General features: G+C 32.6%; 1 protein-coding gene and 1 long non-coding RNA gene across 5 annotated transcripts in view; both read left to right on the top strand.

Annotated features, from left to right (window-relative positions):
• The window catches only part of LOC100330501 (RALY RNA binding protein like), a 490,398-nt gene that overhangs the window by 371,817 nt on the left and 92,232 nt on the right, over nt 1-26,349 (top strand). The window lies entirely within an intron of this gene.
• LOC141380752 (uncharacterized) lies at nt 15,855-18,586 on the top strand. The gene is made up of 2 exons (XR_012399503.1): nt 15,855-16,731; nt 16,805-18,586. It is a non-coding gene; the product is annotated as an uncharacterized lncRNA (long non-coding RNA).

Genomic DNA, 26,349 nt, shown 5'->3' with positions numbered 1-26,349 from the left:
GGACATGCTACATATGCTACAAAATGGCTGCACATGCTACAACTTAAATACCATGTGCTTAAAGTTGTAGCAATAACAATGTTAATTCGAGCTAGGTAGCTTTGAGGTGTGTGTGTGTGTGTGTGTGTGTGTGTGTGTGTGTGCGTGTGTGTGTGTGTGTGTGTGCGTGCATGTGTGTGCGTGTGTGTGTATGTGAGAGAGAGAAAGCGACTGTGACAGACTAAGATGTGAAATAGACACAGAAATGCTGGTCTGCTGGCATGTGTTGGTGCAGGTGAATCTCCATCTTTGTGTTAACAGCCTCAACACTGAGACCAATCTAACATTTATTCATCACTTTAAAGGTCAGATAAAGGTCAGTATTGCTGAAAGCTATTTCTCCCATTATTATCAGATGATGTGCAAATCTCAACGCGGAGGGGAAAATAAATTCCTGATTGGCAATTAAATCTGCACTCGCTCTCATCTTGCTGAACTGACATCTTTTATTAGCGAGGCTGAGACCTGCAGTGAGCTCGACTGGAGCTGCGGGACACACATTTCAGACAATTTACACAAAGCAAGTGCTGTTTCTTGCTGTCAATGAATTGATCGTTTTAATGCCACATTATCAGAAAGATGCTGATTAATAGGCAAGCCTGAAAATGCTGTGCAATTTCAGTTTGATATATTGTCTAAGTGGGAATAATACGATTCAGAATAAAAGCAGAACTTATTGTTCTGTCTTTTATATGATCATATTGCTTTGTAACAATTGATTAAAATATACCTTAGTTGGGGAGCAGCACGGTGGCTCAAAGGTTAGGACTATTGCCTCACAACAAGTAGACCACTGGTTTGAGTCCCGGCTGGGCCTGTTGGTAATTCTGTGTGGAGTTTGCTTGTTCTCCCCGTGTGGGTGTGGGTTTCCTCCGGGTGCTCTGGTTTCCCCACAGTTCAAAAACATGCGCTATAGGTGAATTGGATAAACTAAACTGACCGTAGTGTATGAGTGTGTGTGAATGTAAGTGTGTATGGGTGTTTCCCAGTACCGGATTGCGGCTGGAAGGGCATCTGCTACATAAAAAATATGATGGAATAGTTGGCAGTAGGGTTTTTCCACAATAGTGACGTTTTCAGTGTCAAGATCCTGAATCGCAAGTGTTTCTAAACACTGCACCAAAGCATGATTCAAAACATCCGGGTCACGTGACTAAGGTAATTCGAAACACCCAGGTCACATGACTAAAGCGATTGAAAGCATCAGTCATTCCAGAAGCATTTAGAGACCTGGCAAATCTGTGTTTGACTGACAGGGTTGGGGGGGAAAGAATGAGCTTATGTAGCCTAGTGCGTGTTCTCAGAGTAACTGTGCAGCAAAGGTCTTGAGTTAGAACCTGACTTGTACAAAAACCTTAAAAATTCTGACTTTTTCATTTACTTTATTAATGTAAATTTTTTATGAACAAAACAAAGTGTTCAATCGGATGTCCAATGATTAAAGCAAAACAGCTCACAAGAACAGAGTATTTAAAAACATGAAATTATACATGAATTATACATGAAATTACGAATAACAAATGTAGCAGGGTGTTAAATTACTGTTTATTTCTTTGCATTTTAACTTTGTAAACTATAAAATCATGCGTTTCCTCATGGTTTGTGTCTCATTTTGTGAGCTAACTGACAACAGTTGTTTGCTCCCCTTCTTCTCCCCTGCTCTACTGGCCACGCCCACTCCTGCCTCTGCTCATTCATTTTTGGAAAAAATTCTGAAGTAGACTTGAACAGAAAGTTGGGGGTTTCAAGGCCCTTTAAACAGAACTTTAAAATATAATTGAAAAATATATATATTTTTTAATTGTATAATTTAGTATTTAACTGTATAATATATAGTGAATATAACCATTTAACTAAATATCTAACTATATGTAAAATATATAAATATGAACTAAAGTTTAAATATTTACAATTTATTAAAACATGCTTATGCATAAAACAAATAATAATTAAATATAAGATATAAGATATTATACAGTACAAACTTCTTTGTCACGTTCACCCACAATCCAGGCTTGCAGATTGCTGCAGATTGAATGCTGTCACTTTATGAATTACATTTCCCATCATACAACGCACACACACCTGTTTCATTTCTCAGATGATTACAGACACACACAGCTAGAAGTTGATCCAAGGACTCATTCCATAGGCTATTTATACACCACACTTGCACACACACATTGCTGAGTCTTGTTTTTGTACACTACAAAGCGTTTTCCTTGTTTTGACTTTCCTTGCCGTGTTTCCTGACCCTCATTTTGTTTATTGTTTCTTATTGTTAGCTGCCTGAACCGATGTCTTTGCCTGTGTACTGACTACTCTTTTGGATTGCCATTTATGTACCAGTTTGATCCTGTTATTGACCATTGCCTGCCCAACTACTCTTGTCAATAAAGATGCTGGATTTGGATCCACAACTTTGTTGTCAGAACCGCTTTGTAACATTTCTTAAGCAACATTTTAATGTTTCACTTAAGTGTACTTTTAGGGTCATTGAGATACTACTGTAATTCTGAGTTTAGATATACATACATATATACATATATACAATTAAATACAATTCATTTGTTAATTTCTTTGGGGGCTTAGTCCCTTTATTAATCAGGAGTCACCACAGCAAAATGAACCGCCAACTTATCCAGCATATGTTTTACGCAGTGGATATATTATATTAAGAAAGGGTTAGTATTCTATGATCATTTCAGAACATTTTAATTCAAAAAGCAAATGTTTATAATATCAAGATTCATAATATGGTCAAAATATTCATGTCTCCTATTTGCAGTTATTTTAGGGTTATGCACACAGCAAATTCATTGGTGTTAAATTTCAAGTGTTGAGGTAATTCAGAGTAAAGTGTTAAAATTCTAGAGTTAGATAAAGGTAAAATAACCCTCTCGACATTAGAAGCTGATTGCCTCCTTGTTATTCAGACTAACATATATCTACCTTTGTAGAAAACCCCTGTTTTTGGGAAACTAATCAGAGTGTCTGATCTCGCCCTACACACTCATTCACCTGGCCCTTAAATTAGTCAATTAGTTTAGTCTACTAGACAGAGTGAATGACCACAAATAAGTGAATTCAGACACCTGCTGTTGAACACCTGCTGTTAACAAGCACAATCACTGAAGGAAAAATAAACTGAAGGAAGAAATGAAACTAAAGACACAGCAGCACACCAAACCAACTGAATTAAAACAGAGGATTAAACAAGTCAATTTAAATAACAGCATTAGCAGCTTCACTAATTACAGTTTAACTTAATTTCTGTAAGAATATTTTTTTATTAAAAATATTTAATTTGACCTCACCATCATGGAGATCAGAGGCTGTTTAGTTGAGCTCTTGAAGCTTTACACTTCTATCTTAATGTTTCTCTGACTTTTATAACTGTGTTTTGAAAACTTATTAGTTATAGCAAGAAATGTTGTGAGTAACTATACTGTTCTTGCTTAATTGTTATAGAAATAATTTCAAGTGTTTAATAAGTTTTGTATTGTATATATGTATATATACGTATATATGTATATATATATGTATATATATATATATATATATATGTATATATATATATATATATATATATATATATATATGTATATATATGTATATATATATGTGTATATATATGTATATATATATGTATATATATATATATATATATATATATATACATATATACGTATATATACATATATATATATATATATATATATATATATATATATATATATATATATATAGTGTGTGATTATATATATATATATATATATATATATATATATATATATATATATATATATATATATATATATATATATATATATATATATATATATATATATACATATATATATAGTGTTAATCATTTTTTTTTTTAACACTTATAGTTCCCATATAAACTCTGAGGGAGTGTTAATTTTAACTCCAAGGTAGTTAAATCTACTATCTAAAATTTGCAGTGCAATTATTTTTTAATGTCAACCTGGCAACCTGCAGAAATATTTAAAAACCTCTGTATTTATGTTTGTGAGGTGTAGATTGGATCGGTCAGTAAGAGTGTGGTCTTTCTGAATGGACAGAGTCAGACGAGTCCAGCTGAATGACACACACACACACACACACACACACACACACACACACACACACACATTTCATGGCTGCCAGGTTTGGTTTGTTGTTTTTCTGGCTCTCTCTCTCTGGTGTGTGTGGGATTTGACGAGACACAGATCCACATTCAGATCCTCACAGGCATCTTGTTCATTCCGTCTCTCTCCCTTCGAGATAAAAGTTCATGTTCCACATCCTGATTCATTATACATGGACGTTTATAAGACTTGCTTTTGAAATTCATGTCTTGTTCTGTCTGAAGCTGCTCATGTCTGAAATCTCCTTTGAGAATTCACCAACATATAAACATGTAGAGCAGACCGGGGCAGATCGGCGTACGGTACAAGTATTTGTGACTTAAAAATTAACCAAATAGTTGGTTTCAGTATTTTGTGAGTTTATTTATTTTATTTTATTTTATTTATATATTTATTTATTATTATTTTTACATTTTTAAAATAGTTTATTATTTAATTATTTTTATTTATTTATTTATTTGTTCATGTCGGGTTGAAGGTTATCTCATGTTTCACAGAATAACATGAAGACTAAAATAAAAAAATTGTTTAGTCAATACAGTATTTCTATGAATGTCATGGACCAGTCACCATATTTAGAAACTGTTTTATTATTTCTATTTGAAGTCATTATAATTATTTAAAACTAAACTACAGCCATTTAATTTAAATGACAACCAATAAATTATATTTAATTTAAATTTTAAATTAAATTTAACCTAATTTCATTTCATTTCATTTTAAATTGATCCTTGAACTGGAATCATAACTCCCCAAATGAGCGTTTGTCCATAGGTAATAATTAAAACTAATTAAAAATAACAACAACAAAAAAATATGAAGAAATTGGTCAGAATTTTTGGTGTCTTATTTTCATTCTTTTTAACTTGAGATTTTAAATAATTTAAGCTCAATGTAAATTTAAAACTAAATAAATAAATACTAATATAATGTGACAACAATATGTGCTTTAAAAGATCAGTATTTTCATTTTATTTATTTATTTTTCTGTGCAAATATTTTAAGCTAGTAACAAATTCAATAGAAAACGTGTCCCGGTTTACCCAGATTCACCATGTGTCTAAATTGAAATATACACTCATCGGTCACTTTATTAGGTACACCTTACTAGTACCGGTTTGGACCCTCTTTTGCCTTCAGAACTGCCTTAATTCTTCATGGCAAAGGTGCTCTATTGGATTGTGGAGGCCATTTGTGTACAGTGAACTTATTGTCATGGTCAAGAAACCAGTCTGAGATGATCCACGCTTTATGACATGGCGTGTTATCCTGCTGGAAGTAGCCATCGTAAGATGGATGGTCATAAAGGGATGGACATGGTCAGCAGCAATACTCAGGTAGGCTGTGGCGTTGACACGATGCTCAATTGATACTAATGAGCCCAAAGTGTGCCAAGAAAAATATCCCCCACACCATTACACCACCACCAACAGCCTAAACCGCTGACTCAAGGTAGGATGGATCCATGCTTTTGTGTTGTTGACGCCAAATTTTGACCCTACCATCCAAATGTTGCAGCAGAAATCGAGACTCATCCAGACCAGGCAACGTTTTTCTAATCTTCTATTGTCCAACTTTGGTGAGCCTGTGTGAATTGTAGCCTCAGTTTCCTGTTCTTAGCTGACAGGAGTGGCACCCGGAGATGTCTTCTGCTGCTGTAGCCCATCCGCCTCAAGGCTGGATGTGTTGTGTGTTCAGAGATGCTCTCCTGCATACCTCGGTTGTAACGAGTGGTTATTTGATTTACTGTTGACTTTCTATCAGCTTGAACCAGTCTGGTCATTCTCCTCTGACCTCTGGCGTCAACAAGGCATTTGCGCCCACAGAACTCCACTCACTGGATATTTCTTTTTATTTGGCCATTCTCTATAAACCCTAGAGATGGTTGTGCATGAATATCCCAGTAGATCCGCAGTTTCTGAAATACTCAGACCAGCCCGTCTGGCACCAACAACCATGCATGTTTAAAGTCACTTAAATCACCTTTCTTCCCCATTCTGATGCTCAGTTTGAACTGCAGCAGATCGTCTTGAGCATGTCTACATGCCTAAATGCATTGAGTTGCTGCTATGTGATTGGCTGATTGGAAATTTGTGTTAACGAGTAGTTGTATAGGTGTACCCAATAAAGTCGGTGAGTGTATGTTCAAATATTCATTAAATAGATACACAATGTTATTATAACTCCATATGAATTGTTCTGAACTTTGCTACTCTTTGCTAAATTGGTATACCAAAAGAACTATAAAAAAAAAGAAAGATCACAAACAGTAAAGGCTGAAAACACGAGTGTTGTGCGCGAGTTTTTTTCAGCCGCAGGGCGAATCTCATTCTGATCAGATGCTTTCAGAGTTTCTTTTTTCCTCAGTCCAGCTAAATCTGATGTTTGACTGAAATGAAGATTTATAGGAGCTATAGTTCTGCTTCATGCTGAAGGCTTTTACATGGAGCGAACAGACTAATCTGAGCCATGGCAACCGCAGACTAAAGTATAATTACCTCTTTTCTTACCTGGAGCCTTCCCACAATGCTCTGTTTTAAAGGGCAGCGGCAGGTCAAGACTGAATTACTCACTTTATTCTGCAGTTAAAAGTAAACTCAGGAAAACAGCAAAGTGGATTTTGATGATAGAACAAAGCAGGTCTGCAGTCAGCGTGTCATTTGCAGAGAGCTGTAAATTGCAATGTTGGGTTTTTAAGTGGAATGTTGCGATTATAATTTTATGTTAGGAAAAAAGCTTTTTAGATTTTTGGAAAAACATAATTGTCATCATGCTAATAGCGCTGAGATACTGAGAACACTAGACTTATATATATGGTTGAAGTCAAAATTATTAGCCCTACTGTGATTTCTTTTTTTCTTTTTCAAATATTGTCTAAATGATGAGAGCAAGGAAATTTTCACAGTATGTCTGATAATATTTTTTCATTGGGAGAAAGTCTTACTTGATTTTTTTTCGGCTAGGAAAAGCAGTTTTTAAAAACATTTTAAAGTTTATATTATTAGCCCCCTTAAGCTATGTTTTTTTTATTTTCTACAGAGCAAACCATCATTATACAATGACTTGTCTAACTTAACCTAGTTAAGCCTTTAAATGTCACTTTTTATTAGTGTCTTAAAAAATATCTAGTCAAATATAAAAATGAAATAAATCAATTATTAGAAATGAGTTATTAATACTATTTTGTTTAGAAATGTGTTGGAAAAAAAATCTCTACGTTAAACAGATTTGGGGGAAAATATACAGGGAGCTAATAATTCAGAGGGACTAATAATTCTGACTTCAACTGGATATGAGTAATAAATGTTGTTTCTATGTATATTTAGTGTGATGATAACACTAAAGTATTTAATTAAATTGAGTGACCTAAAATGCTTTACAAAAACAATGCATGCATATGTTTATTTACAAATGAACACATCATATTATAAAATATATTTAAGTTAATGTTTTAATGACTGAAAACATCACTTAACTTACAATGAGCAATGTATCCTTAACTGTATTTATTAGTTTTTGTTTGTGCTGCTCAAAGAACCCCTATTATGGGTTTTTGAAAATGACCTTCCATGCAGTATGTAACACAGCTCTAAGTGAATGAAAACATCCAGCTGAGGTTTAAATCTGAAAGTGCAGCATGTTTAAAACTTGATTCTTTAGAGAAATAGTTGATTCAGAGTCAAATGATTGAATCGAGTTGGGTTCAGATCTTTTGATTGATCGCATCATTGTCGATACGGTACATCACCAAATATGTAGTTCCAGTTTCAGTAAAATGTGCACGCGTCTTTCCCTACAAACACTAGCGGAGTGCGAGGGATCACAGGACTGATCATGACGCAAAGATGACAATCACTGACAGATGGAGATTGTGCTGTGAGGAATAAAGGGTTAAAGTTAATTTTCACAAAAACACCAGAGTATAGCCAACAGTGTGCTGTGTTTGTTCCTGTCATTTTTCTGACGATTGATACAATAACCTACGCTGCAACGTGGAATTCATCGGCCGTTTGCTATTGAAGGAGCAGCAGAGGCTATGGGACTTTGTCAGACTTTGACAGGGACTTTGTCAGTAACTTTTACAGTTCTAATGGACCAGTTTCTTCTTCCTCTGGATCATAACGTGTAAGTGTCATTAAAATTGTTGCTTCGTTTTATGTAGTTTACAAAATATGTGTTTAATTGTGTCTTATAAGTTGTAATCACCCTGCGCAGCTTGTAATCATGGATCTATTATGGATCAGTGCTTGTGCTGCATCTCTCAGGTTAAATCTGTATTGGGCTATTTACATATCGCATCCAAAACTACGTTAAAAACGTGATGCATACTTCTTCCTTTACTGATTTAAATGCGTTTCTGAACTGGCGATCCTCTGCTGTATGGCTTTGCTATGGGCACCATCAGCTGTTCCTCACACGTGGCGCGGTCAATTTTCAAAATTCGTTCAACTTTTGCCACTGTGTGGATTAATACTAAATGTGTGTCATTGTTATTACTTGGGGTTATGATTAAGCGTAGAGTAATATGCTGGTGTTTAACTGCTTTATTGCATTCCTGCATTGGGCTCTCACATACTCTGTGCAACTTTATACTGTAGCCTTGGTGGGCAGTTCTCTCTGTCTTGCGCTGAAAGCTGTCGACCAATCACAACAGACTGGATCATCGGACCAATCAGCGCAGATTAGCTTTGCGCTAAGGAGGGGTTTGGGAGCAAATGAATCACTAAACGAATCATCTGGGAGTTGCTGGGATAATTAGGTAAAAATAAATGCATATTATAAGACAACGAAAGTGTTTTTAACCTTGCACGCATATCAGCCTGTTGATGGAGACCCCTAAAACCAAAATATGACCTCTTTAATGCAAAATAGGGGCTGTTTAATAATGAAACAAATAGTAATAATAATACATAATTCTATTTTTAAAATAGCCGGCATGTTGGGTCAGTGGTTAGCACTGTCGTGACACAGCAAGAAGGTCACTAGTTCGAGTCCCAGCTGAGGCAATTTGGCATTTGTGTGTAGAGTTTGTATGTTCTCCCAGTGTTGGCACTATAGGTGAAATATAATGCACTATAGGTAAATCAGATGAACTAAATTCCCTGTAGTGTATGACTGTGTGTGTGTAAATGAAAGTGTATGGGTGTTTCCCAGTACTGTGTTGCGGTTGGAAAGGCATCCACTGCATAAAACATAGTTGAAACATGCTGGAATTGTTGGTGGTTCATTCCGCTGTGGAAAAAATGAATGAATGAATATTTTAAAAAAGAGGTGTTTATTGTTCATGTTGCCTCAGCTCCATTAAAGATTATAAGGCTGTGTGTCCACTAAATCGTTTTTTGCGCTGTTGCGGTGGTGACAGTTGCGTGTTATAGTCCCACCCCTCCTCGACTGTGATTTGATGGTAAAAACAAATTTGCTGCGGTAGGAGAAGCTGCATGAATCTTTTCTTTATTGAATACAGTAAATTACTTGTGCCTCCGAAGACATTGCCGACATGCAATGAACGCCTTTAGTGGCTTTTAAAGTTGTGATACGCAGAGCACAGATGCTCTAGTAAGGCTCCAGAATATCAGACCCTGAGAACTGTTATTGAATTTCATGAGACAAGACCATAAGAATTGCTATGCAATACAACAATAGACTTTCTGATCTGAGAAGAAGGTCAGGAAAGCAGCTGTTCAACTGTTCTATTCAAATCACTGTTGACAATGCAAACATGGGGGAAAAGCGAGAAAGTTCACCCTTTTCCTTTCACCTCAAGCCCCCTTTTCCTGACCCTTAAGTTACCTTCTGACCAGAGCAAATCATTCACATTTTCACATAAAATGTCCAAGGTTTTAAAATGGTGTATGTTGTAGCACTATATTCATGTTTGGTATCATTTTAAATGTCTCTGTTAGATTGGTAAAGTGGTCTTAATGTCACCGTAATATTTCACTGGTATGGATTTGGTTTTTGGCTTTGATAAGATCTTTGCCAGATGCCAAAGATCCCCCCTCCCCCTTAACTCCTCAAATTGCATTGTCAAAATTTTCGCGCATCTTGGCTTTTCCATCAACTATTTTGTATACGCATATCTAAAATGCACATAAAATTAGGTGGATGGAAGTATATCTTATGATACTTAAACACTGTGTGAAATCAAAACTGACAATGTTTATTTTGCTAGCTCACATTGTTATTCTTTAGGTGAATAATTAATCTGTGCAAGTTTATCCACTAACAATAAAAGTTTGTTTTGGTGATCTTCAATCAAAGTCTGATGATTCACTTCCTCGTTTGGAGGTGTGGTCCTTCACTGATGATGTCACTTGGATGGCTTCAGCCACAATATTCTTAATCATGCTGCTCTTTCCATTAGTTTGCTACGAGGGAATTATGCACAAAAACAAAGTCACACCTCCCACTTAATATTCCACTTAATCAACATACTGAAATAAAAGTCTCAGCAACTTTAGGTTTGTGTGGTCTTTAAACAATACACTTTTTTATTATGCTTGAAAGTCTAGTTTAACAACTTGCTTTGAGTTTTATTTCCCCATATGATTACTTTTTTTTTATTTAAATCCTTTTACTGAAAATCCCAAGTACAGTATGTACAAGAAATGTCCACAATCCAGTGACCTTGTTTTTCCATAAAGAGCAGTTGTTGTGGTTCTTCAGCCGTCAGGCCGCATTGATTCCTGCGGCGTCTCTCAAGCTTGTTTACCCCTGATATCTTGCGCAGGCCTTCATTCTTCTGCATCTGTCTTTGAACACCTCCAGCATCCTGCGCTTCAGCAATCTCATACCAAATATTGCAAGGGTCACACGGGGCCGGAAAACCACACAACTTCTTTTTTTTTTGTTTCATAATAAGCAAAGCTAAGTCTATATATATATACAGCCTATATGTCTGTGTTTTTTTTTGTTTTTTTTCAAGAGCTTTCCCCTCCGGCCATTTAGTGGCAGCAGTGGAACATAAGTATTGATTCTGTTTCTAATACTCAGCTTTTACACAAGACAGTAATCCCTGGTTAATAACAGAAACCCAGCAGAGGTTATTTCTTTGAGGAAAGTGTCGAAAATAATCTGATTGCTGCAGTGACTGTATCAGAACCTTAAGTGTGTGTGTTTGGTGTGTGTGTGTGTGTGTACTTGTTTATGTGGTTTACCAAGTTGTATAATAATGGCATGGATATAATGACCTAGTTGAACTATAAGGTGGTTTATGAGAACATGCCGTGTGTCCTTGTAAATGAAAATCATAATTTGACCTTCAAATTTTGCCACAGGTTTCCTGTGATGGTTGGCTTTAGCGGTAGGGATGTGCTAACGCCATAAAATAAGCGGTTTCACTATATAAAATACATTACGTCAATATAGAGAGACCTTATAAACCAAAGAAGTGTGTTTGGTGTGTGTGTGTGTGTACTTGTTTATGTGCTTTACAAGGACATCAAATTGTATAATAATGGTATGGACATGATGACTTAGTTCAGCTATAAGCTGATTTATGAGGAAATGTCTTCTGTCCACATAGTTCAAAAATGCTTAAAATTATATTTGACATTCTAATTTTGCCTCAGGTGTCCTGGGAGGGTTGGGATTAGGGGTAGGTATGGGGAACACCATATAATAAGCCTTTTTACTGTATGAAATAAATTTTATCTATATAGAGCAGGGTTGTCAAAACTCAGTCCTGGAGGGCCGGTGTCCTGCTAAACTTTTCAGGAGACCGGCCCTCCGGGACCAAGTTTGGACACCCCTGATATAGAGAGACCTTGTAAACCATATGTTTAAGTGTATGAATGTGTGTGTTTGGTGTATGTTTGTGACAAGGACACCAAATTTTATAATAATGTCATGGGTATGATGACCTAGTTCAGCTATAAGGTGAAGGGTTTATGAGGACATGCCTTATGTCCCCTTAATTCAAAATGCTTAAAAATCATATTTTGACTTTAATTTAACATTCAGATTTTGCCACAGGTTTCCTGTGATGGTCGGGTTTAGGGGTAGGGATGGGGTAGCGCTGTATAATAAGCGGTTTTACTGTATAAAATACCTTACACCTATATGAAGAGACCTCATAAACCAGGCATTTCCAAACTCGGTCCTGGAGGGCCGGTGCCCTGCAAAGTTTAGTTCCAACCCCATCAAACACACCTGGGCTAGCTAATCAAGCGCTTATTAGGCTTTCTAGAAATATCCTTGCAGGTGTGTTGAGGCAAGTTGGAGCTAAAATCCCAGCTCGAGGTCCTTTGCAGATCCTTCCCCCTCTCTCTGCTCCCAAATCTTTCCTGTTCCTTTCTGTAATCTTCACTATACTATTCAAATAAAGGTGAAAAGCCCCTAAAAATATTTAATTGTTAACTTTTAACATTCAAATTTTGCCACAGACTTCCTGTGATGGTTGGGTCTAGGGGTAGGGGTGGGGTAACGCCATACAATAAGCAGTTTTACTGTATAAAAAACATTACGCCTATAGAGAGACCTTGTAAACCATATATACAAGTGTGTGTGTTAATATTTAGTCAAATCTGCGTATTGTGTGAATTTAATTATTTTGCATGTAATAAATGTTTTATTATTTATATTAAGGGTTACAATAGATGTAAAAATTAAACATTTACTAAAATGACAAACACTAATTTATAGGTTTAATAATAACAATTTTACTTCAACTAATAAATAGATAGTCAAACAAATAGTAATAAATAAAAATAATAATTATAAACAAACACACAGGGTGAGGCAGTGGCGCAGTAGGTAGTGCTGTCGCCTCACAGCAAGAAGGTCGCTGGGTCGCTGGTTCAAACCTCGGCTCAGTTGACATTTCTGTGGAGTTTGCATGTTCTCCCTGCCTTCGCGTGGGTTACCTCCGGGTGCTCCGGTTTCCCCTACAGTCCAAGACATGTGGTGCAGGTGAACTGGGTAGGCTAAATTGTCCGTAGTGTATGAGTGTGTTTGTGGATGTTTCCCAGAGATGGGTTGCGGCTGGAAGGGCATCCGCTGCGTAAAAAAACTTGCTGGATAAGTTGGCGGTTCATTCCGCTGTGGCGACCCCGGATTAATAAAGGGACTAAGCCGACAAGAAAATGAATGAATGAATGAATGAACAAACACACAACAAAAAGTCTTACATTTACACTGCAAAATAATGCTTTTCTTTTTTTGTCACATTTTTAGTCTAAATATTTAAAAATATGTAAATTAAGAAGCATTTTCCAGACAAGTAAAATAAATAGATATAACTTAAGTTTTCAGAAATAAGTCCAAAATATTATTATTTTTACTTAAAACTAGCTAAATAATCTGCCAGTGGAGCAAATCAAATAAATGCATTTCAAACCAAAAACAAGATTATTTTACTTACCCCACGAGCTGATTATTTTGTTTGTTTTAAGGAAAAACTGTCTAGAAAAGGCTTCTTGATTTAAGAATTTAAGAATTAAGAATTTTTAGGTACCTAAACAAGAAACAAGACAAAAACGGCAATAAAAAGCATTTTAAGTCTAAGTGTAAGTGTATATGACTCAAATTTGGTTTGAAACAATCTAGCATTTTTTTTAATGCTTAATATAATAATTTTAAAACTAAATTACATAACTTGATATATCTAAAATAATATAAATTGTTTTGTTTTTCTTTACTACAACAACAACAACAAAAAATGCCTCCATCCTAAAGCTGTCATACAAAGACTTGGCAAAATAGTGCAAAGTATTTTCTCCCCCAGAATTCATTAGAGTTTAATATCCCCTCCAGCGCCAGACGTACTGCAGATATTTACTTTATTCATGAGCTGATCTGATGTGAAGTGAATTAAAGGGCTGAAGTCTGTCCGTAGCATGTGTTTCCCTCAGGTGAAGATCTGCTCTGTGTGGAGTTTGGTCTGTTTTTCACGTGTTCCTCTCCATATTGAGCACAGGATCCTTCATTTCTGGCTGTGGATGTACTGAAATGAAAGGCAGAGCAGATCTCCACATGCCGGCTCAGTGTGTTTCTGTTCACACATATGTTTGCTTTTACGTGTGCCAGTATATGCTGACAGACCTCGGACTGCATTCATTATTTCATATATACAGACTGTTCTTGTGCTGATGTCATTATTACATCACAATACTAGCTGGAGGCAGAACAAAGGAAAAAATAGATTGAAGTGGTACAGTCTTCAATTTAAAGTTTTATCACATACCTTTAAAAAAACATGACTACAGCTGTGGTTAAAGGGGTAGTTCACTCAGAAGTGAAAGTTTTGCCATCATTTACACACCCTAAAGGGTTTCTAAACCTTTATGAGTTTTTTTTCTTCTGTTAAAAACTAAAGAAAATATTTTGAAGAATGTTGGAAACCTGTACTATACCTGTACTAACGCTGACTATAGTATTTGTTTTTCTTACTATGGAGGTGAATGGTTTTCAGCTTTCTTTAAAGTATATCTTGTGTGTGTTCAACAGTAGACAGAAACACATAAAGGTTTGGAACCATGTGAGCGTGAGTAAATATTAAGAGTAAATTAAAATTTTTGGGTGAACTGGCCCTTTAAACGCAATGAAATGAATTGACTGGATAAAAACAATCATCAAAAATGCTCACTACTGCAACACACTTCATATACAGCGAGGTTATATTATTGTTTCTTTGTTAGGATGGTTTATGGTTTGCTTACATTTCTAAATATTTGTTGTGTTCATATTGTATAACTTGACAGACTAAAATGACTAAAAAAAAATTTTTTTTATGAAAAAAAAAAAAGTGCTGGGCAAAGTTAATCGCACTTAATCACATCCGAAATAAAAATATGTTTTGGCATAACATATTTGTGTATTATATAAATAATAGATATGTGATACACACACACACACACACATACAGTGCTCAGCATATACATGTACACCCCTCACACATCATATCTTTTAAATTCATATTTTTGATAAGAAGCTGTACAATATTATATTTGTGCATATACATTAGATTAGTCAGTACTGAAGACAAATCTGGAGCTTATCTAACAAAATAACTTACAATAATTATCCAAAAAAAATTGTACATAATGATATGTTATAGAAAAATATTAAATACAAATTTTGAGGAAAAAATCAAGAGGCAAATGTTTTTTACAATTTAGATTAAATTTTATAGTTTGTAATTTTTATTTTATTTTTAATTTTTTTGCAATGTATTGCTTAAATTTAATAGTTTTATCTTTCAATTTCTAAATTTGTTTGGTGAGTAAAATATAATTTTAATAAATATATCTGTTTAAAAAAATCTGTTTTGTTTAAATGCACCAAAATGCATTGCCTATATTCACTGAGAAATGGATATAAATATTCAAAATGGATATACTTATGTAATTATGCTGAGCACTGAACATAGAAACAACGTTATACAAAAAAATTGTTACATACATATTTAAATGTATATATAATTTGTATCATATACATACATACTTTATATGTAAATATGAATAAACATTTTCTCAAATATACATGCATGTGTGTACTTGTATATAGTTAAAACCAAAAGTTTACATACACTCTAAAAAAGAACATAACCATTTTTTTAAAAATGTCTGATGGTAAATCATACTAAACGTTTTAGGTCCATTAGGATTACCTAAATCCTTTACATTTACTAAATGCCAGAAGTTTTTTTTTTTTTTTTTTTTTGAGAATGTTTTATTAATTTCTAGACAGTCAAAAGTTTACATTCATTTTCTTGGTATTTTTTTTAGCTTTGCTTTTAAACTGTATAACTGTGGTCAAATGTTTTGGGTATCCTTCCACAAGCTTCTCACAATAGTTTGAAGGAATTTTGGCCCATTCCTCCTGACAGAATTGGCGTAACTTAGTCAGATTTATAGGTCTTGCTCGACATGCCTTTTTATACAGTGTATGTAAACTTCTGGTTTCAACTGTACATTATAAATATTGAATTGAAGTGAAACACACTTGAATTATGTGAAAACAGACTTTTATTTTGGATTTGATTTGAATTTTGCCCAGCACAAAAACTTTCACAAATGAATGTACTACATATTAATTAAGTGTGTGTGTATAAATTCCATGAATAATTTTTAAATAGTTTTATTTAAAAACTAATAATATCAATTTACTTAAAAAGTAGGTAAGTAAAAATAATGATAAAATTACCAAAAACACACAATAAAATGTTTTACACACATTTATGTGTCCATTTTTGACTCAAACATGAGTTAGCAGTTGTTATTTAGAGTGTGTATACTTTAAACATTTTTTTAAATAAATATTTCTTGCACATGTCAGAAATTATGTAACAAGTTAACTTTTTAGCGTATAAGTAACTAACTGGTATATCTAATGACTGGAGATTGAACGAAGTAAATATCTATGTGTTACCAGTTCATGCTCATTATTTTGTCATAATTATGGTCATTACTTTTTTTTATTTATTTATTTTTTTGTCTATATGTTGAGAAAAGCTGTTTTTACAGTAACATTTTTACAGTAAAACTACAAAAAAAGAAGTGAAAATCAGATATGGAAATGAGTGTGTGGTTGCTGACACGTACTGTAAGCAGTTGACCAATCACAATAGGTTGTGCAATCATATGACCAATCAGAGCAGAGCAGACTCTCAGAAAGGCGAAGTTTAGAGAGAGACTGAATCCTTGAACGAACCATTTCAGACACTGCGAGAACAGAGCAGATGCTGTAATAAATGTTATGAGAAAATTCTTTTAGTATCCAAATTTTTTTGAAAGCTTTAAAAACTGTATTATGACACTTTAAATCTAATTTTATTTGAGCATTTATTACAGAATATTTATTGCATGTATTACTTTTTTTGTTTGTGAAATCATTAAAACGTTTAGTCATAATTAGGTCTAATTTCCTCAACACAAAACAGAATGAATTAAAATTAATGCTCTAAAACCAATGACCTTTAGAAAACTGCACCATGAAAATGGGTTGCTTTCATTTTACTTAAAGACATTAGCAGTCATTAGATTAGATTGTCCATATGGGCTTTTGGGCTCGGACCCAGGTGCACCACAGCCGAGGACCAACATGCAGCGCTGTATTAATGTTTTCATAGCAGGAAATGTGATCCTGTGGCCAAAGACCTCTCTTTAAGTTTGATAAAAATGGGAAAATTGGGTTTCAACTCTCTCGTTCTTGGCAGATTGTCAGTGCACAGTTTGTTGGTCATGCACTATTGTTCAAAGGTTTAGGATCATACAAGTCTCCTATGCTTACTGAAGCTAAACCTTGATTTTAGACCCCATTTAACCTGATATTAAGATCCATTTCAACAAATGCAATCTGATTACAAGTGTCAGAAGCTATCAACAGGGTTTAAAGGCACAATATGTTCGATTTTTGAACTTGAACAGTGTTATAATCATTTATTCATTCATTTTCTTTTTAGCTTAGTCCCTTTATTAATCAGCGGTTGCCACAGCAGAATGAACCTCCAACTTATGCAGCATATGATATACTGTATGCAGCAGATGCCCTTCCAGCACTGGGAAACGGTGTTATATTTTTTGCTGATTTATATACACTATGCTAAATCTTTCAAAGAATGTTCAGATCCAGAGAAATAAGCTATTTTTATTTTGTTATGACCACTCTTGAGATTTATTATATTAATGAATATGTGTATTTAAATATTGATATTGCACTTGGTGGCATAGATATGCTCTGCTGCCAGACAGAACTGTTGTATAAACACAAATATCTATGATTGGGAGTTTTCCCAGTGGTCAGTTTACACATTTTTGTTAATTACGAAAATTATAATTATACATCACTTTTCTACATTGATGGATGAGTGACCGTACGGGCATTGCTGACAGTTTGTGTGTGTTAAACTTGATCTGAAACAGCCCCTCTCCTGCTTTCACTTTTAATTCTAACGGTTTGTCAGTGAATCTGTTAAGAACGAGTCGTGTGAACCATCGATATGCCAGTGTCTCAATGTGCATATTTATGGAGTCAGAATAGACTCAATAATAATTCACGCAAAAGACACAATGTATACATGCGTAGCCAAATTCATGTGCATAAAACCAAATTCACGTGCGTAAAATATTTATTTATATTCACAAAAAATTTTCACGTGCACAAAATAAAAATACATTTTCATAAAATACGTTTCACAATTGCAAAACACCAGTTGCAAATGTATAAGAGTTTCTTGAAAAAGACGTGATAGTGTCATTAGAAACTGAATGAGACTGAAAAAAAAACATTTACTCAGGTGAGGATCTTTTTTTTCAGCTTCATTCAGTTTCTAATGACACTATCACGTCTTTTTTAAGAAAACAGCTGCTTTAGAACTTCAAATGTTCAACAACCTTACAGTTTTATATGTCTTAACAATAAAAATGAAAAAAAAAAAAAAACAACTTACATGAGATTCAAACACAGGTTTAAGAGCATGGTAACCCAACGTGCTGACCACTGGACCACAATGACGCTGCAATGCTGAATTGGCCGGAATGATACTTATGATTACCCTGCAGGACACATGTTGCTAATGGGGTTGCGAGACAATAAATTAGAAGAGCGTTGCTGCGGCAAAATAATGGATAAAAAGAGTGAGGATATGGTCAAATAAATAAATAAATTTTTAAAAAGTGCGACTGCTTCTTTCTCCGTTCGCCATGCTGGAGAGGAACAGTCTGCGTAAAAGAAGCGCAGAGTTGGTGTATTGAATACAGCTCTCATCTGATTGGCTGAAAGGTACGAGTAGTCTTGACTCTGGCAGGAAAGTCTCAAAAATATATACACACGTATCCAGGGGGAGTCGTACGTGAAAGAGGATTTGCACATTCTCATTCAGGATGAACGCGCAAGTTTTAACCATTCAAAACTTTTTTACACTCTTATACATTTGCAAATGGTGTTTTGCATTTGTGAAACGTATTTTATGAAAATGTATTTTTATTTTGTGCACGTGAAATTTTTTTGTGAATATAAATAAATATTTTACGCACGTGAATTTGGTTTTATGCACGTGAATTTGGCTACGCATGTATACATCTTGTCTTTTTGCGTGGATTTCTTTTGAGACTAATCTGATTCCATACATATTCACCTGTCTGATCTAAATGATATGTAACATTTGTAATATTCAATAATTTAGGGTGGACAGTTTGCACATTGAGGTGCAAGCACTGGTATGCTATCAGGCATCCTTATAAGTTACCTCAAAACTAGCTGTTACTTTACTTAGCTGACAATAATGCAAGTTTCTGGCACCACAGCATCTTGTTGTCATATTTCATTTACATTGTGAATGAAGCAGCATTTCAAAAAAGCAGCCATCACTAGTTCACCCTCTAGTGGCGAATATTACATCCCATGTCTTTAACACCAGATGGAAACAGGGTTTTTCTGTCATGTCAGTAGAGAACATACAGGCCAGTATGTGGTTTCTGAAGGCCTAATTCTGCACCGTAGATGATGAAGTGTGGATGTGATGGATGACGAACCCCAGGGCAGCTGAAGCTCTCGATCTGTGTATGTGTGTGTGTGTGTTGAGGACGCTGTATTTCTTAGTTTGACTACAAAGAAACTCCCGCCTGCAGCTACAGTCAGACTCGGCTTGCTAATGACGTCTCCAGAGAGAAGCACCTGTAGGAGACGCTTAGCAGAATAATGTCTACAGCACGAACACATCTTACTTGCAGCTGGAGGAGTCTGCCGTCCCAGACTAATCACACTTCATGACATGTTTGCTTGTCTGATGTGAAGGGAATCAGATTCGGAGGTGCTGTGTTCATTATAAGCCGGCGGTTCATACACATGCATGAAGCGTCACACTGCTGCACATTGGAGGATGGTGGACAGTTCTGTGTGAATATCAATTTATACAATCTTATTCATAATTAAAATAATTGATATAAATAAAAAGGTGCATTCTTTGGTTTTTACAAATATTTCATTCAAAAATCCTAGCAGCCAAGGTGTGCAAACAAGGTCGCCTTTGTCTTTGTGGATCTATTCATGCTGAAGAAACTCTTTTGTTGATTAGATTTGGGCTGATGAAACTTCAGTGTCTGGACAGGTTCTGGAACTCTCTTCCACATTTGCATAAGTTGCTGAGCATCCTCTACCATAGCACTTTATATCTTCTATTCGGTACTTTCATTTTATATTTTTGATTTTACTTTGTATACCATTTGTTTTAAATATGTACAACGTTTATTGTACTTTATTTTATAACTTATTGCATTTACATTTCATTTTTTACTAATTTATATTTTCTACCAATTTTATTGTATTTATAATTTTTTTTTATTATTTATACCAATTCTATTGTTTTTATTTTATGCGAGTTTTAATTTTTTTTATATTTATATTTATACCATTTTTATTGTTGTATTTTATTTTTTTCTATTTTTATTTAATTATTATTTTTCTTTTATTGTTTTTTTTATTATTCTATACATATTTTATTTAATACCAGACTTATTTTGTTTTTTGTTTTTTAAACATTTTCTTTAATTTTGCTTATTTATTTTATTCCAATTTTATTTCATTTCATCAATTTTTTATTTTATTTTATACGAGATTTAATTTCTTTTATATTTTATTTTATTTTAGATTAGGTTATATCAATATATATTTTTTTACTTTTATTTATTTTTTTATTTTTTATTTTATTTTATTTCATACCAATTTTATTTTATTTTAAACCACTTTATTTAATTTTATACCACTTTTATTTTATTTTTTACCACTTTTATTTTATTTATTTTAATTTTATTTTATACCACGTTTATTTTACTTTATTTTACACCTCTTTTTTATTTTATTTTATATAACATTTATTTTGTTTTATTTTGTTGTATTTTATTTTATTTTATTTTATACCAGATTTTATTTTTATGGCAGATTTTTTTTCTTTTTAATTTTTTGTTATTTTTATTTTATTTTTATATTATGTTATACCAATTCTATATTATTTTATCCCAGATTTTATTTCTTTTTATATTTTATTTTATTTTATATTATGTTATACCAGTTTTATTTTATTCTGTACTTATTTTATTTTATTTCATACCAATTATATTTTATTTTATTTTAAACCCCCTTTATTTTATTTTATACCACATTTATTTACTTGTATACCACTTTTTTTTTGTTATTTTTTTATTTTATTTTATACCACATTTATTTTATTTTATTTTATTTTAAACCACTTTTATTTGATTTTATTTTGTTTTATTGTTTATACCAGATTTTATTTCTTTTTATACCACTTTTATATTGTTGCCAGATATTATTTCTTTTTAAATTTTATTTTATTTTATATTATGATATACCAGTTTTATTTTATTTCATACCAGATTTTATTTCTTTTTATATTTTATTTTATTTTTATATGATGTTATACCAGTTTTAATTTATACCAGATTTAGTTTTGTTTTGTTTTCTTTTCTTTTACTTTTTACCAGATTTTATTTTATTTTATTTTATTTTTTACCAGTTTTATTTTATTTTATACCAGTTTTATTTTATTTTATACCAGTTTTATTTTATTTTATTTTATGCCAGATTTTGATTTATTTTATTTTATGTTATACCAGTTTTATTTTATTTTATACCAGATTTTATTTCTTTTTATTTATTTATTTATTTTTATTTTATATAATGTTATACCAGTTTTAATTTATACCAGATTTTGTTGTCTTTTATTTTATTTTTACCAGATTTTATTTTATTTTATATTATGTTATAGCAGTTTTATTTGATTTTATTTTATACCAGATTTTATTTTATTTTATGTTATACCAGATTTATTTTATTTTATACCAGATTTTATTTTATTTTATGTTATACCAGATTTATTTTATTTTATACCAGATTTTATTATTATTATTATTATTATTATTATTATTATTATTATTATTCTATTTTATATAATGTTATACCAGTTTTAATTTATACCAGATTTTGTTGTCTTTTCTTTTATTTTTACCAGATTTTATTTTATACCATTTTTATTTTATGTTATACCAGATTTTATTTATTTTTATATTTTATTTTATTTTTATATGATGTTATACCAGTTTTAATTTATATCAGATTTCATTTCATTTATTTTATTTTATTTTATGTTATACCAGTTTTATTTTATTTTTTATGCCAGATTTAGTTTTATTTTATTTTACGTTATACCAATTTTATTTTATTTTATTATATTTTATTAAATTCTTTACATGATTTTTTACCATAGTGTATATTCTGTAGTGTAAAATTCATTGTTATATTTAGACAAGCACATAGAGAATCCTTCATTGGTTGGATTTAGACATCAGCTAAACTAAACTTCAGGGTTAAAGGAGCCGGATCGGTTCTCCAGACGCCACTGAGTGCACAAATCCATTGAAAGAAATCCATGTTAATGGCATTACAGTGGCAGAAATCCAGCTCTCAGTCATCGTCTGCAATGCTGGCGTACACAGCAGAATGGCTGATAACACTGAAAATATTCACTGGAGCAAAAGCACAAAAGAGCAGACACACTGAGACACCAGAGGTCAATACATATCAAATCTCTTCACTTTTTTTGTGCTTTACCATTTTCTCTGCATGGCGTTCTCTTTATATGATTATAAAACTGTTGTGCTATTTGCAATATTGTAAATCAGTATAGATGTATTGATCATTTATGTAATATTATTGTAGTTAATGCTAGATCTTTATGCCTCTAAATGTTTCAATAATAAAATGGATGACACTTTTCACTACACCTTATTTTTTCAAATAAGCTTTGACTTTTCAAAAAAGTCTGCCTACATCTGACTTTTTACCTCTTTATTTTCCTATAAAAAAGGAAAATAGGTCAGGTCAGCTGGGGTGCCGGAAAAAATAAAATAAATTTACCCTAGAATAACGAATGTTAAATTACGAAAATTAACCATAAAATAGAGAACGTTAAATTACAGAAATTTACCATAGAATAATCAACGTTAAATTACCATAGAATAATCAACGTTAAATTACAGAAATTTACCATAGAATAATCAACGTTAAATTACCATAGAATAATCTACGTTAAATTACAGAAATTTACCATAGAATAATCAATGTTAAATTACCATAGAATAATCAACGTTAAATTACAGAAATTTACCATAGAATAATCAACGTTAAATTACCATGGAATAATCAGCGTTAAATTACAGAAATTTACTATAGAATAATCGACGTTAAATTACAGAAATTTACCATAGAATAATCAATGTTAAATTACCATAGAATAATCAACGTTAAATTACCATAGAATAATCAACGTTAAATTACAGAAATTTTCTATAGAATAATCAACGTTAAATTACCATGGAATAATCAGCGTTAATTCACAGAAATTTACTATAGAATAATCAACGTTAAATTACAGAAATTTACCATAGATTAATCAATGTTAAATTACCATAGAATAATCAACGTTAAATTACCATAGAATAATCAACGTTAAATTACAGAAATTTACTATAGAATAATCAACGTTAAATTACCATAGAATAATCAATGTTAAATTACAGAAATTTACTATAGAATAATCAACGTTAAATTACCATGGAATAATCAGCGTTAAATTACAGAAATTTACTATAGAATAATCAACGTTAAATTACAGAAATTTACCATAGAATAATCAATGTTAAATTACCATAGAATAATCAACGTTAAATTATCATAGAATAATCAACGTTAAATTACAGAAATTTATTATAGAATAATCAACGTTAAATTACAGAAATTTACTATTGAATAATCAACGTTAAATTACCATAGAATAATCAACGTTAAATTACAGAAATTTATTATAGAATAATCAACGTTAAATTACAGAAATTTACTATAGAATAATCAAGGTTAAATTACCATAGAATAATCAACGTTAAATTACAGCAATTTATTATAGAATAATCAACGTTAAATTACAGAAATTTACTATGGAATAATCAACGTTAAATTACCATGGAATATTCAGCGTTAAATTACAGAAATTTACTATAGAATAATCAACGTTAAATTACAGAAATTTACCATAGAATAATAAATGTTAAATTACCATAGAATAATCAACGTTAAATTACCATAGAATAATCAACGTTAAATTACAGAAATTTACCATAGAATAATCAACGTTAAATTACAGAAATTTACTATAGAATAATCAACGTTAAATTACAGAAATTTACCATAGAATAATCAACGTTAAATTACAGAAATGTACCATAGAATAACAAACGCTAAATTAGAGAAATTCACCGTAAAATTGAAACCGTTAAATTACAGTAATTTACCATAGAATAACAAACGGTAAATTACAGAAATTTACCATAGAATAACAAACGTTAAATTAGAGAAATTTACCTTAAAATAGCAAATGTTAAATTACAGAAATTTACCACGAAATAACAAACATTAAATTAAAGAAATTCACTGTAAAATAACAAAGGTTAAATTACAGTAATTTACCATAGAATAACAAATGTTAAGTTACAGAAATTTACCACAGAATAACGAACATTAAATACGGAAATTTACCATAGGATAACGAACGTTAAATTACAGGAATTTACCACAGAATAACGAACATTAAATACGTAAATTTACCATAGGATAACGAATGTTAAATTACAGAAATTTACCATAGAATAACAAACATTAAATTACAGAAATTCACCATAAAATAACAAACGTTAAATTACAGAAATTCATCAGAAATTTAAATTTAAGAAAATTTCTGTAATTTAACATAAGTTAATGTTTTTATATTATTTTCAAATAGATTTAGCTTTTTACTTCTATTTTTTACTCTTTTGTAAATATGTAGGAAGATCTATAAGGTAAGAGACATAAAAGCACAAATATCTCCAGATCTGGTCGTCTAGGTTCTGTCAGTGTCAAATCTTTGCTTCAAACGTCCATCAGTCTCCAGCACTCATTGACCTTGTGAACGATCGCAATACATCTAAATGATCGAGTGTGTGTGTATTTGTGAGTGTGTGTGCTTATTATGCACAGTTGTAGATGACTGTTGGGCAAACGTGTCCTCATCTGTCGTCCCGTTGGCTGTGACTCGTGTATTTCTGTGTCCTGCAATGGTACAGTATATAATCTGAAAGCTGACGGTGATTGTGTTTTTGCAGCTTTGATTACTCCGGGTCACTCAGACCTGCTGCACCAATATTGAATTACAAGAGCGGATGGAAGTGTAATTGAAATCCAGCTCAGCTTCTTGTTCAAGGATTGAGATCTCATTCATATGCAGGATATTAATCCACAATGCAGACACTGTTGATTCACACATAAATCAGACCCACATTTAGTTTGTCTGTGTGAGGCAGGTACACATGCAAGACTCCTTCTGTTATTCTAATGTGTCTATGTTTTTTTTGTGTGTGTGTGTTTTGCTTTTGTGATGAAAGATATGGTATTATTTTGTATATTGTATAGCATTAATTCTGTATTAATATTAAATGAATAAAAAAAATCCATAAATAAAGGCATACAATTAGATATATAAATAATCATTCATTCATTCAGTTTCTTTTCGGCTCAGTCCCTTTATTAATTAGGTAAAAATGGATAAATGTATTAACTTATCCAACATATATTTTACGCAGCGCATGCCCTTCCAGCTGCAAGCCATCAATGGGAAACACCCATACACACTCATTCACACACGTACACTACAGAAAATTTTAACCCAGGCTCATCCTGAAACCGTAATCCCGTGGACGTTTTAGGAGAAAAAACACCCGGTACGTATTTTTGCAGTTTTTGTTTTCGTGAATCTGTGAGAGGCCGCTGCGTGCGCTTTTTTGTATCTCCAATGTCACTCGCGAGTGCCGTTCGCGCCCGCGCTGTTCTCACGTAAACCTACCAGAGGCCGCTGTTGTCATACTGTATGATTGACTGGGCGACCGGCCAATCAACTTACCCACTCTCCACCTTCCCTAAACCTAACCAATTTTACCGATTGACCCGCCCACCCACTTACTTCCCCTAAACCCAACCAACGGTTTACAAAAGTCGTCTAGAAAAAGAAAAGCCTTCCTCTGATTTTTACCATGTTTTCGGATTTTGCTACATTCTCACCCTGTTGTTCACTCGTTCATTTTTATTTTTTTTTTGGATTCTGTTTTTGTGT

This window comes from Danio rerio, chromosome 24 (genome assembly GCF_049306965.1).
Source record: "Danio rerio strain Tuebingen ecotype United States chromosome 24, GRCz12tu, whole genome shotgun sequence".
Taxonomy (NCBI): Eukaryota; Metazoa; Chordata; class Actinopteri; order Cypriniformes; family Danionidae; genus Danio; species Danio rerio.
Note: the sequence above shows the minus strand (reverse complement) of the source record. Positions and strands in the feature narration are given on the sequence as shown.